Source organism: Orbicella faveolata, unplaced genomic scaffold (assembly GCF_042242905.1).
Source record: "Orbicella faveolata isolate gen_17 unplaced genomic scaffold, um_ofav_v1 contig_35, whole genome shotgun sequence".
Taxonomy (NCBI): Eukaryota; Metazoa; Cnidaria; class Anthozoa; order Scleractinia; family Merulinidae; genus Orbicella; species Orbicella faveolata.
The window spans coordinates 1,197,374-1,207,314 of NW_028301564.1; the positions used below are offsets into that span (position 1 = coordinate 1,197,374).

Consider the following 9,941-nt stretch of genomic DNA (forward strand, 5'->3'; position numbering starts at 1 on the left):
CAGAAATGTTCGGAAATTTTGGTACCCTTTGCGAGGTTGTCTTTTCTTTGGAAAATTCCTGAAACTACTGTTCCACCCGCCACTAGAAATTTCCGAATCTCCCCGCCTCCGCCCCCGAGTATCCCCTGAGGATTTCTCATTCTTATTCCCAGGCTCTTGGAGCGGGAATGGGGATTTATATAATGAGGAATGACCATATAGGGGAATCCTTGTTTACAATACTTGCCTCATTAGCATAAGCAATTCAGTTTCTGATGGACGGCTACAAATAAATCAGTTCTGAATATTGAAAGCTCATAGTGCGATTAACTCTGCCAATGAATATGAGCCTGACGTATTGAATACTTTCCGTGCAACACGGATTTAAAAACTCCAACTTTTACAAAGAATGTGTGAGCTTATTAGCGCTTTTGCCACCCAGACATTTTGCAGTTTTTGAAAGACAATTTCTCCTTGAATATTACACCCAAAGCGCTAAAAATTTCACCATGTATTAAGTTCGTCTAGCTCTCTAGCTTCCTGGAGTCAATTCATATCTGACATGTTTCCTTCTGTACACAAAGCCGTATGCAAATGAGCAAAAATGTAAGCAATGACGTCAGCATGAATCTTCCCATAGAGGCTGGAAGTCGCGAACAAACCTTTTTGGCATTTTACTCCAGGGGAAGAAATAATAACTACACTTCACTTAATTCTTTTGGTACTCGTCCCACACAGATGTTTGTGGAATCTAATAAAAAGACTGATTCAATCAAGAATAATTCAATCTTTGAGAGAACTGCCGAGAACTTGGTCTCTTGGCAAAATCTTTAGGAAGCACTTCTCAATCAGCTGTAATCCATTTTAATCTGGATACTTATTGCAAAACGATTTATTTTCAGTGAACTACTGTAATGTTGCAGATGCGTGTTAAAACGTAAATCAACCTTTTACTTTAATTAGTTTGATGTATAAGATATGTTAATTTGATAAGATTACATAAAAGCCAAATAAGTGACTTATTTCAAATCATAGTTAGTATGTTCAAATGTAGGAAGATTTGCCACCATTGCGCAACATTTCTAATAGCAAAATATGTGCTTTATTCAGTTTACTCTCAATTGGCGATTCCTTTTATTTCGGCTGGTCTTCTGTCCGTTAACTGAGATCCTTCTTCACAATATCGGCATGCAGCCGCGTCATGAATTAACACAAGAGAAGATAGTTCACGACCAATACTTTGAAGTGCGGAGTGCGGAAACCCACTTTATCCCTGCATCTCTTCAACTTCGGCCAAATTCTTCTGCTTTTTCAACTTCTTCTAAAAAAAAGTGCTCCCGACTTAACTTAGCTAAGCTGACATCTTACAATTTAGGGTTGAATTCCAATTTCTACGTTTTCATTTCTAAAACGAATTGCGTGTCGTGCCTGTTTAATTGTATTGATTTAACCTTTAACCTTTTGGCTTTGCCTGGGCTCAATAATGCGACTAAACTTTATAATTATACCTCAAGCGCGGTTCTATCACGAATGCCGCTCTCTTACTGGCTGCGCGAATCACTATCTATTCTGTAGTAGGTAGTGAGTAGCCCAGCAGTGTGCGGTTGCTAACAAACGCTTCTTTGTGTTTTTAAAACGCCTGTGAGGAGGATTAAGATAAAGTTTTGAACAACTAGTAGATTTACCCTAAACAATTAGATTATTCGCTCTTAATTTCTTTCGCCTGATAGTTGACTCGGGCTGCGCGCTCGTCAACCACCCCGCGATAGAAATCTTGAGCTCATAATCCAATTGTTTGTTAGAAGCTTGAGAGCCGTGAGATGTCTCAACTCTAGAATTCCTAATCAATCTACAATCAATCATGATCAAAACACAGGGATTTATAGCTTAAAAGGACTATTGTAGCCCACAGAAACTGACACATTTAAGAAATTTACATTCATTTGTCCGCTGTCTTTTAGTAGATATTAAAAAGACGCGCTTCCAAGCGGGTCGTCTATTTCGGGCGCGGCAGAGGTTTCTGCCTCTTAATTCCGTCCACTCCTAGCTGTCCTTCCTGTTTCTTCGCTCAGGCTAAAGTTCCTCGCTATATCTTCATCGGTGGTCTACTCTCCTTCAGCTATCAATTCTGCCCACTGCATGGCGTAAAACTGCGGTGAATTAGTAATGTGATGGCCCTCGAGACATATGCTAATACAAATCTAGTAATTTTGGCTTATGAAACTCTGAACGAGATTATTCGATAAACCAGTTCAGACAATGGCTAACTGGTTTATAGGAGTGGCCTGAAAATCCTTTGGTATCAGTGGCACATGCGAACCAATTGATCTTGAAATTCCAATCGAAATCTTATCAGACGTCTTTGCCAGATTGGCTAGACTTTACAATTCCCTTAATATACAGAATGCGATTAAATTCGATGGTATTCCTATAGACAGCCATCGTGCTCGCCCAGATGTGTTCAGTGGTCATGTTTGTTCTAAGGTGGTATGTTGGTTTCAGTTATACTAGACCGTAAAACACTTACAAATGCGCAATTTACAGTTCCGCGCGTGCTTAACATTGTTTTTACAAATTTCATTGTAATTGTCACGGTTGTTTTAGTAGTGTGAATCAGACAGACGATAAAACTTGCCACAAGTCGACCTCACGAGTTTCAAGGTTGAATACAGTAAGCGAGCGAGGTTTAAGGCTACATTGTAGATAAAACTCGGATAAACTTAGTTTACCTGGTTATTTATTTGTGTAGCCCATAATCAAGGACACTAAGAAAGAGTTCTTATTGTTGTTACGGACGGTATTGTGTCAAGCTGGAAAGAATGGCCTTTTAATATGCTTGGCTTATTCTAAAATTTATACACGAGTGTCTGTTATATTCTATACTCAGTTAGGTCATGAATCAAGGTGGCTATCGACAGCTTTCTGCATTATTCTCACATACTATCGCTCAATATAATATACAATGCCTCCTTTTTTGCCCCTCATCATCCAAACTTGCCACGATTCGGTGAACGAACCACCACCGCAAACTCAGAGCTTGTCTAATAATTCCGAAGATTTTAGAGCATGCACAATAAAAGACCAAGAATGGTTTCAGTCTTCGCGCATGTTCAGATGTTCGGGTTATTTCTATTCAAGCTTATTCAGCCCGAATGAAGTATTGTTTCAAGTTATGACGTTTTTGCGAACTATTAACAAGTAATCTAAGAACAATTAGCGGTAAATAAGCTCTAAAAAGGACAACAAAATATAAGTTTTTGAACAATTAACTTGCGACCGTGAATCTTTTATTACAAATTACTCTAGGAATCACGTGATTTACCTATGCTAACCTTAGAAACGGTTTTTTTTATAGAGAATATTCACTTCTTCACAAAACATTTGTATTCTGTGTTAATGTTTTTTTTTAAATTTTCAGAACTTATTAATACATGAAACTCATTTGAAATTCTAGAGTTAATTAGAAAAACAATAACCAACTTAGCAGAAAATGACGAAAAATCGAGTTGTTCATTGTAAGGAGAAGCTTTGTGAAAAATAAATGAAAAATATATTCAGCCAAATCGTTTATGACGTTCACAAAGGCTAAATGCAACCACTCAAACCTTGAACATTTCAGCATTCAAGTAAGATTGAATTTTAATCCCGTAAGACGCAGACGTTCTTAATTGAACTTCCCAAAATTTGCACTAGGACAACAAAGGGTGTGTTAGCGGACCACCTCCTGTTAATTTCGTGTAGGTTTTTGCATGAAATATCACTGGCTGTCATTGAAAATAATCAGTGATTTTTCTGGTCGTTTTTTCTTTTTTAAGTTTCCTTGCTCAAATCGTGTTTTTGGAAAGCGTTAGACGTGAAGTTCCTTGCCGCATGTTCTCAATGTGGTGCGACTCATTACAACTCTTTTGCTTCATTGTCATGGCCATTTTATTACATACAGTGAAATTACCACAAAACGATTTTAATTTAACGGTTCATGTTTAATTCAACAATAGAGGACGTTTTAAGCAGTTTACAAGTCCTCTTTCTTTTTCATGTTAAAACGTATTGACTCATCGGTATCGGTGAATAAAATACTCATGTTTTGAGTGTTGTATGGCTTGAAGGCTGAGCAGTTCTTCTCCCCTTTACTCCACTCCTGTTTTAGCAGTCCAGCTTTTCACACAGTAATTTATGCAAAAAAAGGCAGTAATTACTTTTGAGGGAGGAATTTGATTATCGCAAGCTGTTAATTGTTCAGTTACTTTGAGGGGAAGCAACTTGTCAATTGCCTTTTAAAGTTTGATGACAACTGAACAGTTTAGCTTTTGCCAAGCTACAAAGGCTGAGAAAATGGCCAATTGATTGCAAATATGATACCAAACGAAGTATTTTCTTAATTCAAGAGTCACGTTCTCGTTTGCATCAAGTTAAAACCTCAACGTTGCTACACTAGCCTGCACCCACTTATAATTTAACGTTGGCATGTTTTTAGTTCTTCACAAAAACAATGAGCTTTTAAAACCAATACCAAATAAGATTTGGACCAAACAATATAACGATCTTCGTTCGCCTCAGGAAAGTCTGTGTTAAAGAAGACGATAATTGCATGAAAAGATTTGCATAAGTTGTCTGTAAAAAGGTTTTCTTGCACCGTTTGGTTTTGTCTTTATCCGGCCGAATTAGTTAAAACTACAAACGGGTTACGAATTCCCTCCCTCCCGCCGGTTTGATAGGAAGCCTATTGAGCTACCTCCCACAACAGCTTTTAACGGCTGCCGGCTCAACTTGTTTACCACAAGGGCACCAAAGAAAGTGTGCAACATTCGCAAACACAAATGAACAGTAAATATATGTGTAGTACAGATGCTGCTACTTTTTGTCCTGCTTGTAATGATTTTCTGCGCATAATGTAACTTCACCTGTCTGAAATTATAACACAACTGACAAGTCGGAAAGCAATTTTCTTGATAATACATTAAAACGCCAAAGTACATGTATGTCTTGAAAATATACATCAAGTCAAATTTATTCATTTTTAGTTGAATGAAACGTCGACGAGGCGGACTAAATGTGTTTGGCAGTCTGGAAGGACAGCGAGCGGAAAAGATAGATTACTCTTGATTAACCTCAGGAAGGCTTTTCAGTCACACCATCACTCCGTCAAACGTGGACAAAATCAGTTTGTTCTGATAAGTATATTCAAAAGGTAAATCATTCATATTGTGCACATTAATTTTCGTCGGTCAAGTTCATCGATCTTTTGTTAAACTCAGTTTTCAAACGTCCTCAGTTGAGATGAGAATAAATTTCATGCACTCAAGTTGATTTGTTTTGTATCCCTCTTCAGTTTGGACTGGATTCAAGCCGGGTTTCCGTAAAAGAACATTGCGAAAGGTCAGTAATTATAAAACAAAATAAAACCTTCAAGTTCAACGAGTTTTGCATTGAATAAAACAGGACTACAATACAAACGTTTCTCGTAATAAGCGTATAAGTGATGTCGGAGCTGTAGGTGTGGAAAATGGGCTGAACGTTGGAAGAAAGCGTAATAAAATATCTTAAATGTTCACTATGAAAGGAGAGAACAAAAACCAATTCGAAAATGCGAAAACGTTCGTGATACTCTATGGTAAAACTACAAAGCGACAGAGTTTTTCTAGGGCAAAAGAATCATGTTACCATCAGCACACGCACAGCTGCTCGGACAGTTTTCAAAATGTTTATTTGATATTCACTCTAGCCTTTAAAAGCAAGCTAACATTTGTGACAAATGCCAGTCGTGCAACGTTGATCTGTGTCAAGTTATTTCCTTTTGGTACAACTCGTGTAGTTCTCGAGACAAAATAGTCGAAGTACAAAATTCCCTTTCGCATAGCTAATGGTTATCTCTGAAAGAAAAATATACCCAAATGTTATCAGCCGGTGAATACAGCAAGATTCAACCTGTTGTTTTGAGATACGTTACGTAAATACTTTTGGCTACATTTCCTTCTCTATATCCGTTTTGATTTAACCATAATTTTTGTGAGCTAGCTGTTGAGGTCACTGATAATGTTCGAGGGCAACTGAGCGACAAAACGAGAGAAATTATCTCGATATTATCCTCAAGTGATCGCTGCAATAGTTTAAAAGTCAGAATATTTGTTGATTTTATTAGAAAGGTTGGCTCTTCAGGTTATAAACAAGCCGCTGTATCGGAGGAAATGTAGAAAAAAAGCAGCCTCGGGGTTCAGTTCAATTTCTGGTTTACATTACGTTAAAAAGTTTCCGTGCCTTTCAGAGGAAATGCTGTTGACACATTTATTTCTGCAGTGCGAGGTACGATTTTGAGAATTCAGCAAGACAAGCTTGACTACACAAGATGTAACGTTAAAAACCGTTATCAAATTGCCCGGTTCTTCGCATCTTCTAGTACCTTCAATCGCAAAATTAATTTTGAAAGGTGTATTTTATTTAATGGAAAAAGAGTGTTGGAGAGAGAGAGATTTTTCAACCAGTACATCATTTTGCATAAAATCTAATCGTGTTTTTCTGCGACTAAAAGTGTTCAGAAAATTGGGGGCCCTTAACGATGCCTAACAGAAGCAAAACTAAATCATAGTTTACTCAGGAAATCACCCTTCCGACTTGCCAAAGGCAAAGTTGTGCTGCTAGGCTTGTAGAGCCGTTAAAAGGAAGGCCGAAGACAGATTTCTTTTATATTCTGTGTAGATAGAAAGTGTCATGCATTACTAAATGCGTAACATGCAAGTTAAAACTTGCCTTGTGTGACCGACTTGAGATTTAACCACGTTTTATCTGCGTGCCCTCGTTGTTAGAACACTTATTTTAATAAGTTCACGTTTAAAAACATGAAAAATCCTGCAGCTGCCTTCCGCATGCCTTGGTCAGGTGAAGAGATACGATTTGGGGCTCAGGAAAGATTAAACCTAATTATACCAAGTTGCTGAATAAAAATAACAAAGATGATTTCAAGCAAGCAAGGAAAAAATGCGTCAGAAATGTTTCACGTCTGCAATTGTAAACTTATGTTCCAGTGTTTTTAAATGTTCCAAGAGTCCTAGGGTTTTAGTAGAGCTGGGAAAAAGCCTCTTTGCTTGCGCGCAGCCTGTTAACCAATTATTGTGATACGAAAAGATGACAGATCCGGAAAACTAAAACTCGTACGTGCACTCAAAATTTAGGAAGTCCAGTTTCTTCACAATAAAACAAAGTGAAAAATAGTTAAAACTACTCTTTAACGACTCTAGCAAGGCCCGTACTCCTTATTCTTAAAAAAATATAAATAATTAAGAGCAAATGCTTCGTGAGACCTTTAACCAAACAAATTGCATGGACAATAGCACTGGGCGACAGTAAAGTGACAAATAAGAAAACGTGTCATTTTCCTCAACAATTCCTTCCATAGATGACCCAAGACTTGGTTATGGTAATTATGATAATTTTGGGGCGAAATTTGAACAGCAGCTTAAGTTGTTAATTTTTCTATTTGTATGCATGTCACCTAAATGCCTTTTTTCCAAATTATCAAGAAAACAGGGAACTTGTTGAGCAAACAATCAACTGCCAAATCACAAATCCAACGTTAGAGGCAGTTTGAAAAAAATAGTTCTTACGTAGTTCCACATCAAATGACTAATATTCATTGAAATAAAGCCCCGTGATATTTGAACAAACGAGAATAAATTAAAGAAAAAAAGAAAAACAAAATCGAGAACAAAAAAGCTTTGGATTCATCTATGATGATAATAGGCTGTACGAATATTAAACAGCGTTTTCCAAAGGGTGTATTAAAATTTCTCACTTCAATGTGATCCAGCAAAAAATCCAATCATCTTGTTCTAAAGGAGATTTTTATTGTCTTTCAGGGTATTCAATTGTTAGAGAAGGTTCTTTGTTCGATTTGAAGACTTCCAGGAGATCTTCATTACATCTATATTTCATGAAAACGCTAACTATTTTATCACTTCTATGAATGCGTTCCCCAGCTGACGTTTGGTTACTCGACAACTTGTATTAGGAAATTTTACGCCCCTCACAAGCACCATAAATTTGACTGCACCGGCCGTTCGACTGTTAAATTAGTTACGGCTGCTTCGTGTTATACTTCTCGTATCAAGACCACTTCAGTCGTGCGATAATTCTTTTGTAACAATTAGCAGGTGAGTGGGCAGGTTAATATTCACAAATATTTTTTGTTCTGAGCTGAACTTTCTCGTTCGTTCAGTGGACAACTCGCCAAGTTGAGTTGACTTAGCGAAATCAAAAGTAGCCGTATTGTATCTAACTGTTCAAATCGAAAACACATATTTCGTGTCGAGAGGACGTCCGCGTGTGTTCAGCATGTTACCTCGACAAAACAGTGTGCTTTTGAGACAATGCGAATATATGGAAAAGTTACATAATCGTGACTTTATCGAGGAATTAAAATAACGACCGACTTCAGTTCTCTTAGGCTATCTAATAAATCTAAAAAATCTAATAAATATTCTTTTAGCTGATTTAAATTCAAGGAACAAACTAGATTTTTGTTCCAGTTTCAACTGATTTGGGATCATTCTCGGACATGTTACACTGCTTTCGTTTCAAATTGTTTATTCAGACGGCCCTTGTTGATGCAACACGTTGCTTTGACCAAAGCAAACAAAGCTGTCGCGTGAGCTAGGCATTTGTTTGAGTTTCCTGGGAAATTTCTTCAATCTTTCAGCGATGCAATTTACGACAGCAAGATGAATACGAAAAAAATATCAAGCAATCGCCCGAGGATATAGAAGGTGTAAGATACGAAGTAGTTGTCTCGGCTGAATCTAAGGAATCAGTTTTCTTTGTAGTCGTTTGCTTTTCTCCCTTCTGTTATAATCAACACGTTACAAAATGCACGCAATTATAAATGTTTTTTGATAAATAAAGCGTTTAAAATGGAAAATAGATCATGGTGCAGGTTGAATTAAGAATTGGCAAAAATATCTCCTTTTTAGCAATGTTGCGGAGCTCTTAAGTGCTGAAATTAAAACACATAATTTATCCTACTATCGAATGTAGTCAAAACTGAAATTATAATTTTTTTGTTATTTTGTTTGTTAACAGTTGGTCAAAGAAGGTTTATAGTCAGCTTGGTTTCAACCTGTCTTGGGTAATTTTTTTCATGGATGTACTTATACAGATTAACTTCAATTCTTATTAATTTAAAACGTTGCATCAAAATTAGCATAGGCCGTAACTGATGTTGGTGTGTTTTACTGTCATGTTACCGAAACCTCTCAAGTTATATAAAACCAAACTGCAGCTCGACTGATTAGATCAATTTTACAGCGAGTACGCATCTTTTCATTTCATGAGACGTCTCCGCAAACTCCACCGGAATACCATGGCCTTGACACTGGGAAAAAGAAAATATTTGTTTGGTCCACTGACATGATTAGGAAAATGTCATTCTCTCTCTGCCAACACAAAACTGAAAAACACTGCTGTTTAACATAAATCGTTATATCAAATTTATATCGTAAGTCCTGATTATTTATACTTTGTCCGTTTTAGAGGGAGAAATTTTCTCGGATTATTTTTCGTTTCTTTTTCGATGGGCCTGTCTGAACTGACATTGAAAATTGATAATGTAATAAGCAAACAGGGTGAAAGAGAGCGAACGACAGAGGGAAACAAATACATCATTACCTGAACCATGGTACGAATCAGATCCGGCAGCTTTCATACTAGTCGAAAAAATTTCGCCTGTCGCCAACAGTTTGGTCAAGGACTGTCTTGTAAGCCTTGCTTTCTTTGTGCATCGATTGAAGGGATGAAAAAAAAAAAAAAATGGAAAGAAAGCTAGGGCTAAAAGCTAAACGAATTTATCGTTGGCAAATGCGATTGGGAAAACCCTTTTGCACCCATTTCTTTCATATTAAGACTACCTAGCAATCTTTCCGATAAAACTGTGAATGTCATTGCTTGATACCTGCTGCCATTCGCGCCAAATCCGC

The 9,941-nt window shown here is 37.2% G+C and overlaps 1 long non-coding RNA gene across 1 annotated transcript; it reads left to right on the forward strand.

Moving 5' to 3' along the window:
• The first annotated feature begins 2,476 nt into the window (after positions 1-2,476).
• Positions 2,477-5,395, forward strand: LOC110056552 (uncharacterized). Its single transcript, XR_016201763.1, has 2 exons — positions 2,477-5,167; positions 5,309-5,395. It is a non-coding gene; the product is annotated as an uncharacterized LOC110056552 (long non-coding RNA).
• The last annotated feature ends 4,546 nt before the right edge of the window (positions 5,396-9,941 follow it).